Raw genomic sequence first — 26231 nt, forward strand, 5'->3', positions numbered from 1 at the left:
ATTTCTGCTTCTAATGACTTTATCTTCTACTGTTTTCTATCTTTGACTCAAAGAAGATATAGGGACCCCAGAGTTGTACATAAAAAATTTTCAGATAAAGAGTAAGGCCTCTCTGGGCTACAAAAGAGTGGGGAGAGAACGGGAAGAAGAATGTAGAACCAACAGGAGAGTTAAGACTGGGGCAATGTCGTGGAAACTAGAGTCCCTCGTCCATCCATCCAGCCAGCCAGCCAACAACCCCCAGGGCCTAGAATTTTAGAACTGGTAGACATTCCAGAAATAATTTAATCCAGTATGCCAACTTTACGGACTGGGGAAAGAAAGCAGAGAGAGGGCAAGTAAGTCCATTATGTCACATGGCAAAGTCGTGGCAGAGCTGGAACCAGCACTCCCAGGCCTCTCATTTCCTAGCCTGGGTTTAGTTTGGTTTTGTTCTGCTGTAGAATAGTCTTGATTATTTTAAAGATGCTGATATATATTGTCATCAAAAACAACAATAGATAATAGCTGCACAAAACCTAATAGCTTGGAACATACCTTTACATAAGCATTTCATTTGTGTTACCATTTACACGGCATTAAAAATTATTCCATTGTGTTCTTCAAATCTCTTGACATTTGCCCATAAGTCCCCATCCCGTGGGACTCGTGAAGGCAAACGGTCTTTCCGGCAAGTCCACTTGCCTATTTGTTGTATGTGTCAACCCTCCTATAACTTGAAATTAAACTTCCCTCCCGTGGCAGACACTCTGAGCATATTTCTGATTTTCTGTCAGTATTTATTGAGGGCTCACTGGATGATGCTCAGTAATTCACTGCTTCATTTATTCAACATATGTTAACCTAGATGCCGTCGATAGGAGGTCGGGATACAACAGAGGGTAGACTAGACAACATCCCGGCTGTCTTGGAGAGCAGCGACTTACGTTCCAGTGAAGGGGATCAGCAATAAACCAACAGGCAGTTATACAATACGCCAGGTGGTGCGAAGTTCTGACAAGACTAGTAATGGTGACAGAGTCACGTGGGCTTGTAGGTACGTATATGTGTGCTGTGTTACCTAGAGTCAAGGACAGCCTCTCTGAGGAAGTGACGTGAGCAGAGACCTGAAGGAACTGCGCCTCGTGGAAATCTGGTGAAGGAGCACTCCAGGCGGAACGCTAAGACCCGGAGGCAAGAGGTGTGTGTGAAGAACAAAGGCCAATGTCACCGGAGTGGAGCTAACAAGGGGAATGGGGGGAGGAGTGGGAGATCAGATCAGAGAAGGAAGGGTGGGTGGGGTAGGGAGGGCACTGCATATCAGAATGAGAGATTTGATTTCATTTCTCGTGAGAGGCAGAGCCACTGGAGGATTTGGGCACTCATCTGGCATGGAGTGGCATAACGTGCCTTTTGTTGTAGAAGGTTAAGAACAAGGAGGAAGCAGGGAGACCAGCTGGGAGGCTACTTCAATATTCCAAACGAGAGATTACAGTGGAAGCGGCTATAGTGGCTGTGTCCCTGTCACCAGGCCAGGCAGGAGAGACTCTGAGTAAAGATATTTGCTGAATGCTTGAACGATATTATACAGGAGGCATGTAAAAAGTGCTAAGGGTAAATAAATGAGAAGATTTATTCTACCTCTGGGAGAGAGGGCAGCAATGTGGAAGGAGACATGAGTTGAGTCTTGAGGACTAAGAATTCACCAAAGATGGGACAACGGCCTTTTCATGGCCAAAAGGGTAAAAGCAAATTCCACAAGGACCCCAAGGTGGCTGCACTCAGGGTCCTGGAGGGGAGGGAACATGGGATGTATGGCAGTCAACGAAGCCAGATGGTAGGGAGCCCAGGTCGACCACGCTAAGGACCCCTAACTCACATTTCTCCAGTCCTCATGCCAACAGCCGTGCCAGGTAGACCCTGGCAGGACAAAGTCTCTGCTCCCAGGAGCTTCTGTCCTGGTTTCAGGAGATGGGACTGTGAGGTGCAGGCACTGGGGACCAATGGCCAGGATACTAGTCCTTTAGTCAGAGCATGTGTCTTTTCCAGTTCCCATGACGCCCTCCCCCCACATTTCTCCCACGCCCCCATGGGCAGGGGCAGGGGCAGTGGCAGTGGTGGGGCACGTACGGCCGGTCATGGCTGCTGCTGGGGCTCCTCTTTACTGGAACTTTCAGAGTGCCTCCACTCACTTAGGAATGGGCTTTCAGACCACAGGGGAACTTGGCTCTTCAGAGAAACACAGATTGATTAAGAGATATGCTGACACCTTCCAAAACACCGTGCAGGAAAAATTCTCCCTTTTCTTTTAATGAGGGCTTAAGGGCTATTAAAACTTATTTGTCATTTGTAATCTTGTAGCTATAAAGAGACACCCTTGCATTATTCTTTCCTAGAGCTTTCTCACACCAAATTCCTAATGAGGTAATTACCCCCATAATAATTACTGCCTAATTAATGGGGGAGCGGGAAGGAGAATGTGGAACAAAGTAAGCAGCTGCAATTTGGGTTGTTATGTCAGAGATCTGATAAAAATGATCTCTGTGAAAGTCAGTAAAGCGAACGCTTTTTTAGTTTATGAAACGAGAGATACATCACCAGGGTTTTATAAAAGTAATTAGTTCGAAGCATGCCTTTTAACCTCACCCTGGGGATCTAGCATCTTCTTGGAGGGAGTCTGGCTGAGGAAGCAAGGGGAGCCTGTAATCAAACGGAGCCCGCTGAAACCCCACGCACACCTTCCTTCCCACGACACCTTATACAAGTGACTGAACATGCCTGGGCCTCACTTTATGAAAGTAAAATGTGGGAAATGTACCTGCTAGGTTTTCTGTGAGGACTGAAAACATCAACCCCCAGGCCAAACAAGCGGGGCTTACCAAGTGCTACTTTGACCACTTTGAATCACCATCCGTTCATACAGCATCTATCTGCCAAAAACCCAATTAGGCAAGGCCAGAGGGCTCCGCAATTATTCAATAATTCTTACCCACGTATTTTCCCTCGAGAGTGCCAAAATCACTTTGGGTTAGTCTGTCGGTTCATATTTTTAGAAATTTGAGGTAAAAATAGAAACTCGTGCGGATAAACATGGAATTTGAAATTGCACAGCTGCATCGGAGGCCAAGCTGTGAGGGGAGGCTGCTCGCAGTCTGAGGACTGGCTCCTGGGCTGCGCTTGCCCTGAGGCCTGTGGGAGCATCTGTAACATGAGCCTCCCCCGGCAGCCAGGCTCAGAAGGCCAGAGTGCAGGAGGCAGGGCTTCTGGTGCTATCTCTTTGTTGTGTGTGCGTTTAACACCTGCCTCAGCGGACAGACACTACGCCAGGCAAGCAACCCAAACATAATTCTTGCCTAAGGAGCTTCCGGGCATGAGAGACCGAAGCAGGTGTAAGCTATAGTTGTAATAAGTACACAGAATCCTCTTTACATGTACTTTACCCTCTGGATTCTAGAATGTGCCTAGCACTGTTTTCTCTAGGCTGATCTCCAACTTTAGTGTTCCTGGAATCACCTAGAGTGGGAGTGAGGGGCTTGTTAAGATGCAGACTCCTGGGCTTCACCCTTGCAGCCTGATTCTGGGTCCCAGTGTTTGTTTAAACAAACACTACAGTTCTAATATAGGTCCATGCACTGTGCACAGTGAGAGAAACATGGAGCTAGTTACTTGATCTGCATAACAACTTTGGGATATAAGCAGAAAAAACATTATTTGGAGGGTTTAAGTAATTGGCCCCAGGTAGGCAACTTGCCAATGAGTGATAGGAGCTTGGACACCCCCCCCCCCCACATCCCTTCCCCTCCTCCCACCCAGCCCGCCCTGCTGAAAAGCCATTGCTTCCATTAAACCTTTGTCAGAACAAGTATTCTTAAAATAATCTCATTTCCTTAACACCCAAAGTGTGCTTCTTTTTTGTTATTTACAGCCTTGCACCTCATAATGCTACAATTAAGTATCTCTCTTGCCTCCGTGTATTAAGCACGTCTTTTTTATTCAGGTGTTTTGGCATCTGGGGCCTTACTGACCCTGGGGAAACAGCTCCCCACCTCCACTCCAGGGCTGCCATTCCTAGGGGTGGTAAACATGCCTTTCATATGCAAACCAACCAATCCAATGCCCAGACCCCAAACACCTCCTTTATTGGGCTCTCACACTTGGGCCACTATCCTCCTACCCTAATCATCACGGGGCTAGGTACCAGAAGACTATGGACATATGCCCCGGAGTCCACTGAAATTATTCAAGCCAGCCACTCCTAAACCTGCTTAGCCTGCTTACCCTGCCTGACCCACTTCTTCCTGGGAAAACCACATTTCCCCTCACTCCTTCCGCCTCCTGACCAATCCTGGTGCTTCCCCATGTGGCCTTGCACGGTGTGGTGTAGGCTGCCCCCTCCTCTGAGAATAAGCTATCTTTTCAGTGGCAGTCATCTCCTGACCTGCTGGCTTACCATGCCTGAGTAAAAATCAAGCCCGCATTTTTAAAGCGGTCTCCCCTACTCAACCGGAAGTGACTTGAGGACAAATGCTTTCTCTCTAACCAACGATTACATTAACGCACTGTAGTGCTCACCTTGGGTGTTCAAAACATATTTGTTGAATTCATTTGAAAAGTCAAGAAGCTTAAATGAAGCCTTCTATCAGTGATTCTGTTCACTCTGGGTGTTAGAATTTTAAGTCAATTTTTAAGCTGCTCCCAAACTTCTGTTGTTCTTCTCAAGCCAAGTGTAAAAGCGAATGGCAGACTGTGTGGGATGCTGGGTTATCGCAGGCTCCCTTCAATCATGCAAGGAAAGTATTTACTGACACTGAGATGAAAAAGAGGCCGTTCCAGCTTTCTAGTTTGCCATGAACACAGACAGTCCTGACTCACAGATAAACTCTTAAAAGGACAGAAACATTTAAAAGGGCACATTGTGTGGCAAGCCCACTGGGACACAAAAGTGGGCTTCAGAGCAGGAAATTGAACCTAAGTCTTTTTGGACTCCTGGTCCAGTGCTCTCTTCTCTCGCCCCAAGCGAGCTGGTGCTTCCACTTTTGTTTTGCGTGCTCACATATTTCACATCCCATCACACAGAACACCGACTCATAGGTACATACTTAAAAGGACCATATTTAAAAGGGCGGAAACATATTGAATAAAGTAAATGCAGCTTCTTACAGTGTCCCGAATGGGCTAACTTTGGGGAATTTCTGAGAAACACTCTGATTTAAATGGCATCTTGGTCTCACCAGCAGGTTTGCACATTTCAGCTGGGGAGATTCACTTTTCCCTCAGATGTGAGCGGTCACTTGGAGACACAGCACCTGCCCTTGGGGCATAAGTGCTCCTGGAACAAGAACGACAGGCCGCTGGTTGTACCAGTAAATTAAGGAGAAATGACCCAGATATACATTTCTGTTAGATCACATTCTAGGGTCAATACAGCATTTTAAATCTTAGTGCTCTTTTCAGATGTATCTAAACAAAACAGTTCCGCCCTCTTTTCCTCCTGTCAGATGCATTTTTTTCCCCTTTACGCCCAGACTTCGTCAGAGTGAATGAAATACACAAGAAATCCCCAACTCAAAACTGGTGGTGAAGCTAAAGGGGTGCCATCAGCTAAGACAGCACAGCAGCGTCCACTTGGGAATATCCATGTTGGATCAGTTTGTCATTTTGGCCTCAGCCATCCATTTTTAAGCAGGCAGGTCTGGGATGTGAGGGCAGGTAGGCATCCAACTCCAGATCCCATGCTTGTTTCTCAAAGTAAAATCCCCGACTCAAAAGACCTTTCTGGAAGGCAGAATACAGAACTGGAAATGCATGGTTTCAACCTTACAAAAATATGGAGGGAAAAAGATGAACTAACACCAACATGACAGCATCTGCTTATGAGTGGTGGGATCTGAGGTGACTAACATTTTCATTTTTACTTGTCTGCTAATCGTACTGTTTTGAAAAACTCAATTTCCCACTAAAGGAGGGGGGAAGAGAGGGAAGGAAGAAGAGAAGAGGGAGGGAGGGAGGGACAGAGAGAAATACCAGTGTTCAGATTGCCTCAAGCGTCCTCCCGAGCACCGCTGTGCGAGTCTGTGATGTCTGCAGGCTTCCCCGGGGCGCCCGGCTGCTAGGTCATCTGTGCTCAGCCCCACCCCTGCTCTCACAGCTGACCAGTCTCCCACTCCACCCAACACACACAAGTCTGTCACTTTCCATTCCACTTGATTTCCACTCTCCCCCCTGGCTGGTGGCCATGGAGTCCTCTTGGCAACCTCCATGCTGGTTCCCATGGATACCTTCGATTCCCAGACAGGCGGCTGCTCGGAGCAGATGGTCGTTGGCACTGTGCGGGGAACAGGCTGAGGGGACATCTGATTTATCCAGCACCCTGCATCCTTCTGCTCACCCCGTCCCCAACACACTGTGCACAAGCATGCACATGCGCGCGCGCGCGCGCACACACACACACACACACACACACACACACACACACATCTTCCCCCAGATCTTGGTGGCTTCTGGCCTTGACAAGGAACCTGGAACATTTCAAATATAACAAACAGCACAACACCAATTGCTAACATTTATTGAGCACCCATTCTCTGTCAATGATCTATAAAGTGCTTTGCATAGAAAAGGAAGGAAATAATTTACCAGGACAGTTAAGGAGTTCAGTTTTCTGACCCAATTCAAACATGACTATTTGGGCCAAGTCTTTCTGGGATTAGTGTGGACTGCTGTTGACATGCATAAGGACGATGTCTGAAGTGCACTGAAATTTCCGGTTCTGTGCCCAGCCTCAGATATTCAGATTCAGAAGGTCTAGGGCAGGACACAGGAGTCCGGGATGGTGCTGAGGAACCTGCGCTGTGAACGAGCACTCCATGCGATTCCAATGCAGGTGGTCTGGGCCACTCAGGAGAAAGCCTGCCCTAGCTCAGGGATTCTCAGACTTCAGAGTGCCCGTGAGGTCTTGTTAAAATGCAGTGTGACTCAGCATGTCCGGGGCAGCATCTGAAATTCTGCATATTCAATCAGGTCCCAAGTGAGGCTGACAGTGCAGGTCCATCGACCACACTTTGAGCGACAAGAACCTAGAGGGTCAGCCCCCCAGAGACTAGTTCATACAACGTTTACCTGCCAAAAGCCCAATTAGGGGCCAAATGCCAAAGGATGTAGCAATAATTTAATAGTGTGGTTCAGAAAGAATGCAGAACGCTAACCCCCTTCCTGCCAGCGCACTCCACGAACAGGACTATATCCGACACACCCACTGGCACAAGAGTCCTTGACACAGTGTCAACTGTGCCCAGATTTCCAGTCACATCCTTGCCATTCCCTGCCAGGAAGTCTACACCCAGGCCTCCCATACCATCCCTGTTTCCTATGCTTGGTTTCTCACACCTCTTGCTTTCTCACACCGGCTTTTGCACACGCTGTTTGGGGTGTCTGGAATGCACTTCTACCACTCGATGTCCGTCACCTAGCACCTTGCTGACCACCACAGCATCGTGGGATGCCCTGCTTCTGACCTTGGCCCTCTCCAAACCTCCCCTCCCAGATGCCAGACAGGTCTCTTGAGAATGCAAATCCAATCAATCATTGTCTTGTTTAACATCTTTCAATGGTCCCCTGGAGCTTTCAGTCTCCGGGGTCCACAAGACCCTTCATGAATTAGCTCAGAAGCCCTGGGATCTAGCTTCCCTCATTCTGTTCCATTTGCCTGAGATACCTCTTTCCACTTTACGCAGCAGACTTCTACTCAACCTCAGAACCCTGCTCAAACATCAGTCCTTCAGAAGATTTCTGTACCTATTTCAGATGCCAGTAGTGTGCTGAAGGCAGCTCATACTATCTTGAGAGAGCCAACTATTAAATTCCCTGAGCCAGTTGTTAAGCACGGCCATTATAAATTATTTAATTATATAAATATAAATTAAACAGGGGCGCCTGGGTGGCTCAGTGGTTAAGCGTTGGACTTTGGCTCAGGTCATGATCTCACGGTTCATGGGTTCAAGCCCCGCATCGGGCTCTGTGCTGGCAGCTCAGAGCCTGGAGCTGCTTCAGATACTGTGTCTCCCTCTCTCTCTCTCTGCCCCTCCCCACTCGTGCTCTTCATCTCTCTCTCAAAAATAAATAAAGATTAAATTTTTTAAAAATAAATACAAATTAAATAAATTAGATAAAATACATAAATAAATTATATAAAAATAAAACATTATATAAAAAATAAAAATCAAAAATCAAAACACATCACTTTATAAGGATTTTACCACATGTTACTATTATCTATGCTCTTGAGCTGACTTAGGACTACTGTACCTACTGGACGGGAACACCCCATACTGATGACTTCTACACAGCTCTTCCCAAGCCCCCAGTAGGGAATGGTGCGTAGGCGCTTGGAGTCAGTCATGGTGGGAGTACTGACAAATGCTGCAAACCAAAGCTAGGTTTATTGTCTCCTTGGCTGTTTAGACTTAAGAAAGTAACGGAGTACAACGTTAATGATGCAGATTGCACTTAAAAAGTATGTCATGTCTGTAGCTGTTACATTGTGGACAGCACACACAAAAAAATTGAGGAAATATTTTTTCCAGTACTCAAAATGATTATCTGATTGAGCCGAGGAGCTCACAGCACCCCCTAATGAGTGAAATTCTGACACGTCTTCAGGCATCTTCACTGCTTCCCTTTCACCTTCTCCTCAAAATAAACAAAAATACCAGCCAATGCTTATGTCAGAACTACACTCGTTTGCCAGTAATTTGAGTGACTTCTTTGTTGGAAAGAATAGACAGATGGATGATGTCAAAAGCAGCCCCTCTCCTAGGTAGCTTCTGACTCTATATATTACACCTTACATTCTCAACACCCTGGATAACAAGAATTCTTATTCTTAGAGGTGCATGACTATAAACTTATTTTCTGTCTTTGAGGTCCCTCCCAAGAATCCTGCAGTGCTCTGAGCTTCCTCCGGGCCCGTTCTGGAAGTGCTAAGCATCAGTACCCAGACCCTTGTCCTCCAGTTTCCCACTGATGGCCTTGGTAAATAATCCGCTCAGGCTCTGGTTTCCAACAGTGTACAAACCATTACTATAATAGGAATGGTGTGACCTAGGGAGAGGGAGATACAGGCTTTAGAGGGACTGTTCAGGGCTGCAAATTATGCCTTCAGTTATTAGCTGTGTAACCCTGGAAAAGATATCCAACCTCTCTGAGTCTCAGATAGCAATACTTATGGGACAGGGTTGGGAAGACTAGACATAATGTACAGAAAGCTGTTACTATTGTTTCTACTGCCGCTAATAATATTCCTGATACTTTTATTGGGTGCCGGCACTAATCAAGGCAGTTTACAGGAGAGTAGACTCCTCATAGGCAACAATGGGGCCAGAGTATGTGGAGTGATATTTTTAAAGTGCTAAAAGAAAACTAATGTCTACCTAGAATTCTTCACTCAGCTAGCTATCACTAAAGTATGAGGATGAGATAAAGATATTTTGGACAAAGGGCATACATACTTCCAGAAGGCAAGGGTGGGATTCAAAAAGCAATGGTGAGTAAAATACTACTGAATATTGAGGCAAATCTAAATAAGGATTGGACACAAAAATTTAATTACTAATTATTTCTAAATTAGAGGGCTTATAAAGCAAAAATGAGCTAAACTATAAGGCAACAAGAACATGGAAGTTGGAGGGGTGGATCAGTGGTAAAGTCTGACCAACTTGAAACTGTAAGTCAGATCTACAGATTTAAAAATAAGGGTAATCACACACACACACACACACACACACACACCAATGACCACCTAGCAAAAACCTAGAAATAAAATGCTTAAGTTCTACACAGAAGGGAATATAGAAAAAATTAATCCATTCAATAAAAGGCTGAGATAGATCAAAGAAGGAACAAAGCAAAATCATGGTAAATAGAAAATCCAAGAAAATCTGAAAATAATTAACAAGAGAATTCATCAAGCTTACAGGCACCAGGTAAATATACAGCAATCAATATTGTTCCTATACATCACCAACAAAGGTAACCTTTGTTGAAAGTTTACCAAAAAAAGGTAACCAAAAAATCTCAACCACGATAGCAACAAAATCTAGAAAATGTCTAGGATAAAGTAACGAAAAAAGACCTTTTTTGAAGGATACAAAAGACAATCTGAGTAAATGTATCTTGATTATACCTGGGAAGACTCACTATGACACAGATGTCAACTTTCAGGTAAACCTATAACTTTAGCCCAAATCTAATCAGAATCTCCATAAGTAATTCCGGTAGCTGAAAACTAAGTCCCAAATAAATATGGTCGTGTGAACATATAAGTAAGGCCAAGACAATTCTAAAAAAGAACAACCAAGGGAGAGACCTGTCCTGTTAAAAATCAAAGCACATTACGCATTACAAGGCTATTGTGATTAGGATCAAGTGTGGTATTTGTTAGGAATAGACAAATAGGTCAATGCAACAAACGAGAGAGCCGAGAAACCCACACAAGTGAGGGGACTTGCCATCAGAGAGAGGGAACTGTTTACATCAGTGGGAACAAATGGCCTGTCAAACAAATGAATTTGGGGTCTCTGGCTTTCTACATAGCAGAACACGGAAATGTATTCTTATCTCACACTCATATCCATGAAAACTCATTCCAGATGTGCTACAAACCTGAGTGTGAAGAATAAACCTTGAAACAATCGGAAGAAAATATAAAAGACACAGGTCTATCACTTTGGGAGTAAAGGATTTCTGCAATTAGAAATGAAATGCACAAACCACACAGGCAGGGACTAAACATACAGAGCACAGGAAGATGAAGAATTTCCGTGTTACCAAGACACTATAATCGCAGGTGAAAGACAAGCCACGGAGATTAGTCATCAGAATCAGTGCAGGTCAATAAGAGAAAGATCACACTCTAATAGGATGATGGGCATGGGGTGTGAGCATGCAGTCTGCAGAAAAGGAATTGCAGATTTTGATGAACACGTGGAAAGCTTCTGAATTTCACTGAAAATCAGGGAAATGTGAATTAAACAATGACCATTGTCACACAATGAAACTGGCAAAATTTTAAAGGTTAACATTATGAGAAAAAGGGGATACTTTTTACACTATTAGTTGAAGTATAAATGAGTCCAGCCAGTAAAAAGAGCAATTTTCCAATATCTAGTAAAGTGTGTTTAACCCAAGACCCACCAATTCCTCTTTGAACTCTTAATTATATTCACAGAGAGACATTATAAAGATACTCACTGTAGCATCATTTTTGATAGTTAAAAATTAAGAAAACCTGGGGGGTGGGGGGGAGGGTAGGTGGGTGGGTGGGTGATGGGTATTGAGGAGGGCACCTGTTGGGATGAGCACTGGGTGTTGTATGGAAACCAATTTGACAATAAATTTCATATATTTAAAAAAAAAGAAAAAAAATTAAGAAAACCTAATATATAGAGAGTAAGAAAAAGAATATGTGATCTATTCAGTGCTGGCAGGTTATACAGCCATTGAAAGGAAGGAACTATGTATAAGTGGGTGTTTATGCCCACATGTTTGTATTTTTTCAAGATATGTGATGCTGGGTAAAAAAAAAAATAGTCACAGAATGATACACATTGTTAGATGTCATCTAAGTAAATACACACACATATAGCAATGCCTTTTGCATTTTATTCGATAACGAGATATACACCCCCTGTGGCGCCTGGGTGGCTTAGTCGGTTAAGCATCCCACTTCGGCTCAGGTCACGATCTCAGGCATTGGCCTCTGTGCTGACAGCTCAGAGCGTGGAGCCTGCTTCAGATTCTATCTCTCCCTCTCTCTCTCTGTTCCTCCCCCGCTTGCACTCTGTCTCTCTCTCTCTCGCTCTCAAAAATAAAGATTAAAAAACAGAGAGATATACAACCCAAAGTCATGAGAGGTAGACTCCTGGGGGCAGAGGGAGGAGCAGGATGGGTCTGAGCCAGATGGACAAACAGAACTTTTTTTTTTTAAGTTTATTTATTTATTTTGAGAGAGAGAGAGAGAGACAGACAGACAGAAAATCCCAAGGAGGCTCTGAGCTGTAAGCACAGAGCCCAACTCCGGGCTTGATCTCATGAACCATGAGATCATGACCTGAGCCAAAATCAAGGGTCGGACACTTAACTGACTGAGCCACCCAGGCACCCCGAGAACTTTATTATGAATAAAAAATGTTTTAACACAAAAAAGACTGGAAGTAAATATAACAAAATGTTAATTTTTAACATTCTGGGTGGGGAGAATATGGGAGTTACGCTATTCTTTGTAGCATATTTTTTAAAATTCAAAGGATAAAAAAAGGAAAGGGAAAGGGCTTTGAAGATTCCTTGGCCAAGGTGCCGGCAGATATTTAGGAGGGAACAAGAACGATATCAAAAGGATGCAACCACATCCTTGGCCACGAGCTAACTCTCCAATGTCATCGGAGTTTCCCACCACAGTTGTGCTCTCTCCTCTGCCCTGTGTTCTCTACTGCAACCCTCAGGACAGGGCGCTTTGGCATCTGCACTGGGGTCTTTAAGGGGATCTTGGAGTGTGGTTCCTTAGCGGCCCTGCCTGGAAAAAACAAGACGCTAGAGGGGACTTGCCCAACCCCTTAGTGACAGGCCAGGAAATGAAGCCAGGAGGAGGAGGAGCTCCTGCGGGGTCACACGGAAGGCGGGGCAAGCATCAAGGCTCACCTTCATCTTTCAGGGCTCAGCTCAAACAGCACTTCCTCAGATGACAGCTCCAAGTCCTGGTCTAGGTTAGGCCTGTCAGCTCCCATTAAACGCTCTCCTGGCACCTTGTACTGTCCCTGCCTACAATTCATCACAGCTCTATTTAATAATTCACGATTGGCGTGCAGGTTTAGCTCCATATCTATCATTATACTGCTCACTCCATGGCGAACTGCATCTATCTCGTTCATAGCTGTAATCCAAGAACTTCGTTCGGAGCCTGTTCCCTGAGGGACTAATCTGTCTAAACCTGTGTGCATTCAGATTCCCTGCTCATTTTTGGTATTAATATTTAAAATTTCAACTGCAAAGACCTAATGATTTATAAAATATGTACATATCCATGCAACCTATGACATGTATAATATTGCCCACTCTCTGGAGAAGGAAACTCAGATTCAGAGACTTGAAATAACTTCACCAAGGTTACATAAATACTAAATGGAAAGGCTGGGATTTGAGCTGATGTGTATCTGATGCCAATACTTTTGGTTAATCCACTGCACCGTGGCTATCAGATCAGTAGCTGTGATTACTAATTTCCCTTATGTTCTTTGCTTTTTCTTCAGAACTCCTCCCTCTTCTATCACCCCCAGCCCTAAAGACCTTTCTTGGTTAAAGGTATCCATGCTTCTGCCACTGCATCATCTCCTCCTGCCTCTTCTTTTCCATCCTCCTCATCATCATTATCATCATCACATTTCCCCCTCCTATTGAAGTAGGAACGGACACAGAGTAAATCAGAATGTGCCAAACTGTGGGCCTCACCATCATATACCCAGAGCCTAGCTTAGGGTCTTATTCATAGGAAGTCCTCAACAAATATGAATTGAATTGAGTTGAATTGAATTGAATTGAATTCATTCATTAACAAAGTAATACTCTCTACCCAAATTCCTCCATCTAGATAGAGATTAAGGTAGCATTTATAAAGTACCATCTTCTCATGGTAGACCTCTCTTCCATGCTTTTCCTAAGTGCTGAATCCTGAGCAAGTGAATTGTGCCCTTTTAATGCACCTTTTAATCACACTTATTCCTTATCTATTTTTTTTAAGCCTTGTTCCAGCTCCCAGGAGAACCCCACACAAAATTGTCGTAGCAGCCACAGGCTGATATTACTTCACAATGGTGACTCTTGTACCTTGTATCCTTGGTTGCTACTAGAGATGGGTTGGTTACCCATTATATATGAAGACAAAGAAACTCTCTCACACATACGTCAGTGCCCCGTTGCTTTTCAGTTGTAAGGAAACAAGAGAGTGACTATGTCACTTAGGAAGAATAAATGATGTGCTAAATAAGAAACAGTCAAACCAAGTATTCTCAGGCACTCTTTTCAGAAGGTTACTTGCTACTTAAATACAGAGTCTGAAACTTGGTAGCACGGTGTTCTGTCCTCAACAATATAGATCAGAGATTGGCAAACTATTGTCCATGAGCCAGCCCTTGGCCTGATTCTGTTCAGCCATGAGCTAAGAATCATTTTTATAGATAAATATTTGCCATCAATATGATGAGAGGGAACACTAATTTTGAACCTCATTTCAGCAAATGTTATTCCCTGTAAAAACCCCATTCTTCTCATTAGTAGACCTATATGACAAAATACTGTATATTATTATTATTATTATTATTATTATTATTATTATTATATTTTAAATTTAAACACTAAAACTTCTGGGAAATTTGTTCTCTCTCTTGTTATAAAACATATAAGGGCTGCCCACGCCTAAAATATATATTATCTATCCCTTTACAGAAAGTTTGCCAGTTAATGCTCTAGACATTTCCAGATTCATCTCCTGACATGTCACTCCTCATCCTCAGAACACTTGTCATATATGAATATATGTGGCTCCCCAAATACATATCTCTCTCTCCATGACCCAGCTGTCCCTTCTGCCTGGAATGTGCCTCCTTTCTGCCTACCTGATTGTTTTGCCTACAAAATCAGACTGATCCTTTAAGGTCCAGCTCAGATGCTACCCTCCTTTCTGAAGTCTTTCCTGATCCTTCAAGTCAGACTCAGAAATACTCACAGAAAATCTTTGACCTAAGAATTTCATGGTTCTTTTCCCAGAAATTCAGAATGTGTGCATACACAAGGGCAAAATTACCTCTTTATATTAGCTGAGTGGTGCTCAAACCCGTCTGGGATAATGATGATGAGAATAGTTACCATTCATTGAGCACTTACTATGAGCTAGGTACTATGCTAAGTACAGTACATACATCCACTCATTCATTTGTTCAATTAATTTCTATTAAGCATCTCCTAAATACCATGCACTAAGCTTGGTGCTGGGGGTGCGATGGTAAATGAGACAGATAAGAGAGTCACAGACTTAATGGAATATTTAGTCTTCCAACAACTTTGCAAGGCAGGTATTATTGGTTCTCTTTCACCAATGAGGGAACAAAATCAGAGAATAGAGGTTAAGTAACTTGCCCGAAGTCATATAGTTAACAAGTGGTGAGTAGAATCTGAACAAAAGGCCCCCGATAAAGCTAGACATCTAAGAGGAGCTGAAAATTACTAGTCAGTATTGTACTCTTAAGTGGCCTTCTTTGTTATCTCATTGTTAAAGACCTTGAGGAAGGAATATATAGTTCCTAACCTCTTCCCTTCCCAATGGAACTAACTCCGGGCTTTTGACACAGTGCACAGGTACACCTCCTTCAGGAAGTGGTCCCTGATTCAGATTGAGTCAGACACCCCCCTTTCCTCTATGTCCTCTCGTTATCTTGTGCATATTTCTACTATTGAACATACTACCAACACTATAACTTTCTTAATATGTTTCTCTCACTAGACCAGGAACTTTTAGGACAGGTACTATGTGTAATTCACTTGTGTACCCAGGTCCTAATGTGGTGCTTGATAAGTGACAGATGTTTGCTGAGTGAATAAATGAAAGACTTTCATTGGTAGCCTACTCTATTCCATTCTCTCAGTGATAACAATAAACGTGGCCGGTGCTTACTGTGATGGGTGAGAGTGTTACCTCCCCTTATCTTCATCACGACTCTCGAAGTACAATTGTCTCCATTTTACGGATGAGAAAACTAAAGACTTTCTCAGTGTCACAAAGATTTTTAAGTTACACAGAAATGATTCAAACCCAGTTTTAGGGGCGCCTGGGTGGCTCAGTTGGTTAAGCATCTGACATCGGCTCAGGTCATGATCTCACGGCTCGTGAGTTCAAGCCCTGTGTTGAGCTCTGTCTGTGCTGACAGCTCAGAGCCTAGAGCCTGCTTTGGATTCTGTGTCTTCGGCTCTTTCTGCCCCTCCCCCGCTTGCACTCTGTCTCTCTCTCAAAAATAAATGAAGATTAAAAAAAATATTTTAGGGGCGCCTGGGTGGCTCAGTCGGTTAAGCGTCTGACTTCAGCTTTGGTCATGATCTCACAGTTTGTGAGTTCGAGCCCCGTGTCGGTTCTGTCTGTGCTGACCTCTTAGAGCCTGGAGCCTGCTTCAGATTCTGCGTCTCCCTCTCTCTCTGCCCTTCCCCCACTTGCATTCTGTCTCCCTCTCTCTCAAAAATAAATAAACATTAAAAAATAAAAATAAATTAAAATAAACTAAAAAAACATTTATTAATTTTTTTTTTAAACCCAGTTTTAATGGTCAGCAAATCCTTCACAGGACACCAGGATGCTTCCCAGGACTCATCCCACCATCCCATCCGTGAATCTTCCAACAGAAGTAACCAGCCCTTATTGTGACTCTAGAGAGCTCTGGCCCTTGATTTGAAAGCTCAGCAGGCCCTGCCTGGTACTTTAGATACTTGCATCCATGTTACTTGCCTCACAAGATGGCAAGCTCCTGTGAGCGGGGACTGTGTGCTCTGCACATTAAATCCTAGCCCATAGATGCAGTCTTTTGCATGCTCTGAAGATGCTGCATTGAACTTGGAATAAAAATAATATTAAGCGCACTGCATTATGATTATGATAGTATGATCAAATAAATCCAACCTAATTCCCTGCTTTTACAGTATAAGCCTCTTTCACAATGGACTAAAAGCTCTGAAGGATAGGAGGGATTTAGAAGGAAGATGGGAGGAGGGCAAGAGAGAAAACCGAGCAGAGTCCAGCCGTGGTTACATGTGGGGCTTGTCAAGGCCCAGCTCAGTCTGTGATTCGGCTAGATCACCTGCTTGGACCCCCCCTGATTTTAATGTGTAACCAAAACGGAGAACCTCCAGGAAAAAGCATCAGGTGTGTGTGGGGAGCAGTGGGCAAAAATGCTGCACACAGCAGATAGCTCGGATCCTTGAAGGCCTTGACTGCAGTCTGAGGTACTGGGCCTTGCCCTGGAGGGGAAGGGAATCCCCCTTACCCTAGTTTTCATCTTTAAAGAGAGAGAGAGAGATTCACTTTAAAGTCATTATGAAGTCTAAATAAAAAGATATGCTAAAGCAATTGGCACGGAGTAAGCACTCGGCAAATGAGGTCGAAATTCAATGACGTCTCTGTTCTCGCTAATGTGCTCCAACTTTGCTTTCTACCATTGTCTATCTTACATCTGCTACGATGGTTTAAGAGAACAGTTCTTACAGGCTAAGATGATTGTAAAAATGCACTCCAGGATATGCCACAACATCAGCCGACTTTTTGAAGTCACTGTACAAAATAGACAGTGACCACAGGGAACAGCACAGTGGAGGAGGCAGTGTTTCCAGGAGGCACTTATGGTGGGTTTTGTGGCTTGGGGCCCGGGCCCAATTTTCCCACCAGAAGAGGTTACGCCAGGCTTGGTCCTACAAAACCTCTTCGTTCAGCTTGGAAACAAATACACATCGACAATGGGCTGTGCTAGGACAGCGAGGATAGGGAAGAGTACTAGAGTGTTTTCTATACGTGTGGGATAGCTCCTGCAGGGGACACAGAGGCCAGAGGCAGGGGAGGTGGGAAGTTGGGACAATGGTGGGGCCTATGCTCTCACTCTCAGATGGGGACGACACACAGACACCAATGGTCCGTCCTTGACCGACTCTTCTTCTGCCTACACCTGCTGCGTCAGTGCATGTTGGGCCCTGGCCTCAACATTCTCTTCTTCTCACCCTCTTTATTCCCCACCCACCCTGAAGTCTGTGGGTTTGATTCTCACAGCTCCGGGTCCAGAGCTTTTCCATTCTGCCTTTTCTCTTGAGCATCAAACCTAGATCTCCATTTTCTTGGTTTGTACTTTTTTTTTTTTAATTCTTTGTTGAGGTATAACAAAGAATAAAGACCAAAAATATTAATTTTTCGCATGTATAGATCCACATACCCAGCACCCAGATCAAGATATAGAACAATTCCAATATCTCAGATGTTCCCTTGTGCTCCTCTCAACCTGTTACACAACCTACCCTCAGCGATCATCACTATTTTGACTTTCACCATCACTTCCTTTGACCGTGTTTGATAGTCATACAAATGGAATCGTTCAATAAGTGCACTTGTCTCTGTTCCTTTCATCCACCATTATGTCTGTGAGATATATCCTTATTATAGAGTATTGCAGTAAGTTTACTTCTCATATAACACTGGTCCTCATCAGGGGCAAGTGTTCCCCCTGCAGGGGGCTTTTGGCAATATCTGGAAGCATTTTGATTATCACAACGTAGCAAGGGTGAGGGTGCAGTGGGGAATGCTACTGCACGGAGTGGATAGAGGCCAGGGATGCTACAATGCACAGGATAGCTCCTCACAACAAAGAATTATCTGGTCCAAAATATCATTAGTGCCAAGACTAAGAAACTCTGTGTTTGGTTTCCTATAGCTGCTAAATTGAATTACCACAGACTGAATGGTTGAAAACAATGCAAATGTATTATCTTTTCTTTAAGTTTATTTATTTACTTTGAGAGAGAGAGAGAGAGAGAGACAGAAAGAGAGGGAGAGAGAGAATCCCAAGCAGGCTCCGTGCTGTCAGCATCGAGCCCAACGCAGGATTCAATCTCACAAACCAGGAGATCATGACCTGAGCCAAAATCAAGGTGGATGCTTAACCAACTGAGCCACCCAGGTGCCCCCAAATGTATTATCTTATAGTTCTAAATTAAAAAGTCTGTAATGGGTCTCACTGGAAAAGATCAAGGTGTCAGCGGAAGCAAGGTGTTCCTTCTGAAGCCTCCAGGACAGAATCCATCTTGCTGCCTTTTCCAGACAAAGTCTGTGTCTTTTAACAGTCTAAAAACCTAAAGGCAGACGAGTGGGTCCTAAGCTCTGACAGGGAAGTAATAGTACCATTTCTGAAGGGCTCCTATAAAGATTCTAGGAGAAAATGTATCTAAGATTTCTAGCAGCCTGCTAGGCACATAGTAGTCACTCAATTAGCTACTATTATTATTTCTAATGGTGAAAACTAGCATCTTTAGTAAACATCAAGAGCATTTTTTGGGAGCACAAGCTGGTGCAGCCACTCTGAAAAACAGCATTGAGTTTCCTCAAAAAACTAAAAATAGAACTACCCTATGACCCAGCAATTGCACTACTAGGCATTTATCCACAGGATACAGGTGTGCTGTTTTGAAGGGACACATGCACCCCCATGTTTATAGCAGCACTATTGACAATGGCCAAAGTATGGAAAGAGCCCAAATGTCCATCAGTGGATGAAAGGCTAAAGAAGAAGTGGTATATCTATACAATGGAGTATTGCTCAGCAATCAAAAAGAATGAAATCTTGCCATTTGCAACTGTGTGGATGGAACTGGGGGGTATTATGCTCAGTGAAATTAGTCAGTCAGAGAAAGACAAAAATCATATGACTTTATGAGGACTTTAAGAGACAAAACAGATGAACATAAGGGAAGGGAAACAAAAATAATATAAAAACAGGGAGGGGGACAAAACAGAAGAGACTCTGAAATATGGAGAACAAACTGAGGGTTACTAGAGGGGTTGTGGGAGAGGGGATGGGCTAAATGGGTAAGGGGCATTAAGGAATCTACTCCTGAAATCATTGTTGCACTATATGCTAACTAATTCGGATGTAAATTTTAAAAAATTAAAAATAAAATAAAAAAAACCCAAAAAAAACAAAAAAAGAGAATTTTTAGTTTGTTGGTTGAGGTAAAAAATTTTCTTCATTTAGTAGAGAATTAGAAGCCCACCTGTTAGCATTTATACAACCGATAGAACTTGTAAAGCCAAAGTTGCATTGATTATAGACATGGCTATAATCTTATGGACAATTTATTTTAATCTTAGTGAACATTGACTGGAATATTTCAGTTTTGCATCTGGGAAATTGAGTGATTCTTAGTGATTATAGACTTAGATTTAGAACTATCACTGGCTTGACTTTTTTTTTTTTTAACATTCATATATGCCATGTTTTTCCCCCTAAGAGAGCAACCAAGAATTGCCTGTATCTTATCTCCTCTCCTCTTTGTGGGTTAGTCTCAGTCAACATTATAGCTCTGAGAGTTAACTGCACAAGATCAACCAGTGATCTAGCAAAATGCTTTGTACACAGTAATTCCTCAGTAAAAATTTCCAAATAGGCATAAGGCATTGCTGAGTTAGGTACTCAATGTGGTTTCTGTGGTAAGTTTCTGTTCTGGTCCCCTCTGATTACTCCTTCTTTGTCTTTTTCATGGTTATTCCTTCTGCTGTCAGTACTTTACCCACCCCCACACGCAACTCCGCCAAATTCTTATATCCCTCAGGGCTCCATTCTCTGATGGCTAATTTTCTATACTCCCTCTTTGGAGATGATATAAATATGTATGCAAACATTCCAAATTTAAAAAAGCAAACCAAATTCAGCATCATAAAATAGATTTTTATACAAGTAGAATTTATCTCAGGAATGCAAAGATGGTTCAATATCAGAACAATCTATTAACAGATTCAAAAAGAAAATCATCTCAGCTGATGCAGAAAAAGCATTCAACAAAATTCAATACCCATCCACATTTTTAGAAACCCTTAGTAAACTATGATAAAGAGAAATTTCTTAACCTGATATGAAGCTATCTCATAAAAACACAGAGCAAACCTCACGCTTAACAATAAAACTTTAGAAGCATTTCCACATCTCAAGACAAAGATGCCTGTTTTCACCTACTATCAAAACCACACCTTGTCTCCTTACCAATGTGGCAGTACACACACACACACACACACACACACACACACACACACACCACCCAACACATAAATATTGGAAAGGAAGACAATAAATTGGTATTTGCTAAAAACATACATTATCTCCACAGATAGTCCAAGAAGTCCGAGAGGGTCTACAGACAAAACTAATTACAGAGTGTGATAAGGTTGCTGAATACAAGATCAACATCCAAAAATTAATACATATGAAGAATAAAAAATTAGAAAATGTAATAAAATATATAAATAAAATATAATCTTCATAATAGAAAGAATAATTTAAAATATCTTTGACAGGTGTGCCTGGGTGGCTCAGTTGGTTAAGCGACCGACTTTGGCTCAGGTCATGATCTCGCAGTTTGTGAGTTCGAGCCCCCGTGTCAGGCTCTGTGCTGACAGCTCAGAGCATGGAGACTACTTCAGATTCTATGTCTCCCCCTCTCTCTACCCCTCCCTTGCTCATGTTCTGTGTCTCTCTGTCTCTCAATAATAAATAAACATTAAAAAAATTTTTTAATATCTTTGACAAAAAGAAAAGATGTTGGTGTGGCATTAACTCAGAACAACAGAATAGAACAGAGATCTCAGAAATATATCCAAGCATAAGGGACCTTTATATGATAGGGGAGATTCATGGAGATATTAGTGATGAAAAGTTGAACTTAAAAAGGATATTGGGATAAATGAGTTTCCATATGGGAAAAAAGAAAATGGGATCCCTACCTCATTCCATACATAAAGTTAAAAGCCAGTTATATTGTTAAAGACTTAAATATAGAACAATAAAACTTAAAAATGTGTGTGTGAGAGACACTTGTGGAGAAAATTACAAACTGTAAATGAAGGACATAAAAGACTTAAATAAATGGCAAGCAACATCATGTTTGTATATGAGAAAGCTAGTAATTTAAAGGCAGCAAATGTCTGCAAGCAATATTTTCCCAAGTAAAGCTTGAAGTTCACCTGTATCAAAATTAAGTGATACTAGACTGCTTGTTAAATTGTAGTTTCTTAGGCTCTACTTTAAACCTACTGAATCAGTATGCCTGAGGATGAGGCCCAGGAATCTGCATTTTAGGGAATTTGCCAGATCATTCTTTGGTACACTAAATTTTGAGAACCCTTGCCTTTGGGAAGTAGGTCATGACCTGAATTACACATTAGAATCACCTGGGACCATTTTTAAACTATTCAGACTCCCAGGCCACACCCCAGACCAATTAAATCGGCATCTCTGAGCAAGGCACCTGTGCATCAGCATTTTTTAAGCTCTCCAGCGACGCCAATGTGCAGTCAAGGTTGAGGACCACTGCCCTGGGTGAAGGTACATCAGGTCTGTTCAGTTTGCTGCCTGTCCTCATTTGAACATTTACTTCTAGTGCTAACCTAGTAGAGATTGGATTTTATCTTGATCAAGGCAGGTACAACTCCTTACATAAAGGTTTTAACTTATTCATTTGGTATCCCCAGCCCTCTATCTGATACATAGCAGGGGCTTGGTGGTCATTTTTTTTTTTAAATAAATCCAACTAAATAAAGCTGAATGAAATGAATCAATGTGTAGATGGAAAAAATGTTCACCAAACTCTACATATTCTACTGGATTCAGCAAATCTGTATGGCACCTAGACACAGTGTTACACTGTGAGAGGTAGAGAGGTGAACCAAATACAGCCCTTCTCTCCAAGTGTTTGTGATCTGGTGGAAGGGGCAGATATGGAAAACAGCATCTTATAATCAAGCAGACAATGAGAAGTGTGCAAAGTATAAAAAGGGAATACAAGAAAAATTAGTTCTGAACGGCAAAGCCTGGAAGGTCTCCTTAAAGATTCAGCATCTGAGATTGGCCTCGAAGTATTGCTGAGACTTACCCTGGAAGAAATTAGGGAAATGGGCAATGGCCCTAGAAGCACAGGGCAGTTCTGTCAGCCGGAGCCACGTCAGACGGGCCTTTCTCTAACCTTCATGGGAGACTGTAGGGCAGATACTAAAGGTTCCTTTTCTTTCTGACTTCCTTGTTGCTACTCTCATTTGTCAAATACTTTGCCTCTGGTTTATTAATTCTACCTCCTGGTGCCTCAGCTGATTTCTTCCAGGAAAAGTTTCTCATTAGCATTTCTATGGGGAGCACCTGCCACCCCATCTATCCCTATTAACTGATGTCGAGGGCAATGGGGTTGACTGAGAGGGGAATTTTAATCCCCTCCTCATGACTCATCTCTTTTCTAATTGAGAATGCTAGGTCTGAAGTCACAAACGGCTGCCTCGTGAAATCCATCCTTAATATTAAAAATGATAACAGAGGCATGCTTTCCCGATTTTATAATATCATCTATGTCATATGAGTGTACTAAAGACTAATCAACTTGATTGTGAATAATGAACGACATCTGAGATAGCACTTAATGCAAAAATCCCAGGCTAGTGTGGATAGGTTATGAATTAGATGAACTAGTTGAATTCAGAAGTTTCCTCAAAATCATAGCGTCAAAGACATACGATGCTATCTACTAACTGAATAGTGTAGGAGAAAACCAATTAGTATGTATATGACTCTGCGTGCTGAATATATATTTTACATTATACACCAGAATGGTAAGCTGATGGATTATGTGTCTTTTCTCTAAGCAAACTGCTCGCATTCATGTCATGTGACAGATGTCACTTGGAAAGCCCATGAGATGAACTAGTCACCATGGTGTAAGCCACCATGATTTATGTAGAGTGGCAGAAGAAAAGGGTTTGTAAATCAAATTATCTCTGAAATGGAACCCAACTTGGCTTCTAATAAGGCAATGTAAGACTCCTCTCTGCCAGCCATGGGGCGTACTTAAATTCAGGAGATATTCGGAATCATAGCAAGGAAAAGAACATGAGGCCATAGGGAAGAAATATCAATGTTCCAGATAAGCCTACAATTTCCAGGCATCTTTTTTCTCTGTGGTATATCTGATTAATTGATTATCTTATTTCTTCATATCTACTTTCACCCAAAGTGCATTTATCTATGACTGGTCAATTTTTCTTCTGAAACAAAAAAACAATGTTAAATTTCACATCAAATCTGTCATGCACTTAAATTGTCCATTAAGGAAATTGATGTCTCTTAGCAACACTCATTCTCTTAATGCTGCAAAACCCTCCTGATTATACAGCAAAATGGAACTGCTGGCCCAAAAGTCACATGCATAATTAAATTTTACAGAAGACCCAAATGAGAAAAATAATTTTTTTGAGGTGCTTAGAGATTTTTTTTGATAGGTTGGTGGAGTTCTGATAGTCACTAAAATAATCATTCTCACTAGCTGCAAGAGCATAGCCTTCCCCCATTCAATCCCATCACTTGCAGTATGAGTTATGAGTATATTTCTAAGTATTTTTTTAATGTTTATTTATTTTAGAGAGAGAGACAGAGTGAGAGCGGGGGAGGAGCAGAGAGAGAGGGAGACACAGAACTCAAATCAGGCTCCAGGCTCTGAGCTGTCAGCACAGAGCCCGATGCGGGGCTCGAACTCACGAATGGCGAGATCGTGACCTGGGCCAAAGTCGGAGGCTTAACCGACTGAGCCACCCAGGTGGCCCTGAGTATATTTCTAACTGTAAAGCCTGCCATGTTTGCTGTACAGGTATGGTAGGGTTTTGTGGGGAAGAGGCCAGATGGAACAAAGGTACAGGCCAAAATATTTGGAGGGTTGTATCTGAAGGGTAGGTCATTCCCTGACTGTCCAGCCAATAATCCATGAACAAAGCGAGTCCGACTACCTTGGAAACATAAACTGAGGAGGATCACCAAAGGAGATTTGAGAATTTGGGATCTCTCTTGATTGGCCTTGACTCCGTGGAGGTGAGGAGGGGTAGTTCCTCTGAGAAAGCGAGGTGGGTGTTAAGGTTCTACCCACCTCAGGGTAATAGGATGGAAGTAGGAAGATGAGGAAACCGGATCCAAAATCTGTGACATCGGGCCAATCTCAGGGCTCTCGGGGATTGAAGTGGGGCCCGCCTGGTAAACAAGAAAGCCAGGGCAGAGTCGCAATACTACATCTTGGCTTTGTTGTTTATGCTCCTTGTCTATTTGCTCCCTTCCTTTCTTTTGGACCGTCTCTTGGTAGTAGCATGAAGAAATTGTGAAAATTCCACTCCTGATGGCTAGGAGCCAAGGAAAACAATCTTGCCTGACCGAAGCCATGAAAAAAAAAAAAAGTAGTGCACTCCTGGGGGACCACTGTGGTCGTGATAACAATAAACCAAGAGAGAAATGCCAAGTGGGAGGTGGAATTCAGGAAGATGGATTAGGAGCCAAATATTAGCTGCCCCCTCTCATTGGAGAAAGCTTTCCAGAGTCAAAATCTGGGAGGGAGAGGACTTTTGTCTTAAAAAGGAAGGATATCTATCTATACTATGCTTCGCTCAGCATATGAGGGAGTGGTTGTTACGTTCATTGGAGAAAGACATCAGTCCGACATGAGGCTACATATAGTGTCTTGGAAAAAGGTACTAACTCTGCAGTCCCCCCACCACAGTCTCCTGCAGGAAGGAGGCAACTGGCTGTGGCATTGATGAAGGACCCCATAAGCCACATTTTGAACACCGCTAGCTCATTTATTCATCATGCACATCTGTTTCCCCAGAGACCCTACAGCCCAATATTACATGTTCAGAGTCAAATGTGATCTGTTAGCTTCTTGATCTGGGTTAAAACATTAGGGCAGGATGGAGAACGAAGCACTCACAAATACATATTATTGGATATATGAAGGGTGAGAAAGCAAGTTGGAAGGGCTGAGGCTGCAGCCGAAGGAGAATTCTAGAAGGATGGAGAGAGGGAGAGGGTATGAGAGACGGAGGGAGGGAGGGAGAGAGAGAGGCAGAAAGCCAGACAGACAGACACACACACACACACACACACACACACACACAGAGGGAAAATGGATGTGCCCTTTCTTGGAGGCATTCATTTACAGGGAATTTAAATGTGCTAAAGAAGGGCTTCTCAGTGGTAGCAGAATGAGCAACACAACGGGAGAAGATAAAGGGAAAGGAGAAAGGAAATACATCAACAGGGGAAAAGGCTGGAGGTACCTAGAAAGTGGAAATCAGGATAATGAGGCGTCATGCACAGGTTGTAATGGAACTAAGACATTGATTTCACCTACGATGTGCCAAGCATAATTCTCCTCCTCAGCATCTCATGTAATCCTCACGATGTCTAATGCGGTACGAGGCATATAGTAGGCGCTCAAGAATATGTCGAATATTAATGTTTAATAAATGAACAAGCAATTCTAAGAGAAGAGTCTATCATCAATCGCATCTTACAAGAACCGGAGGCCCAGAAAGGTAAAGAAATGTGCTCAGTGTGTCACAGCTACTAAGAGGAGGAAGGAATCTGACTTCAAAAGCCTGATGTAGAAGG

The 26231-nt window shown here is 42.9% G+C and overlaps 1 protein-coding gene across 1 annotated transcript in view; it reads right to left on the bottom strand.

Annotated features, from left to right (window-relative positions):
* MAP6 (microtubule associated protein 6) overlaps nt 1-26231 on the bottom strand; it is a 76723-nt gene that overhangs the window by 47404 nt on the left and 3088 nt on the right. The gene's annotated exons all lie outside the window — the stretch shown is intronic.

The sequence above is a fragment of the Acinonyx jubatus genome, chromosome D1 (assembly GCF_027475565.1).
Source record: "Acinonyx jubatus isolate Ajub_Pintada_27869175 chromosome D1, VMU_Ajub_asm_v1.0, whole genome shotgun sequence".
Lineage (NCBI taxonomy): Eukaryota > Metazoa > Chordata > Mammalia > Carnivora > Felidae > Acinonyx > Acinonyx jubatus.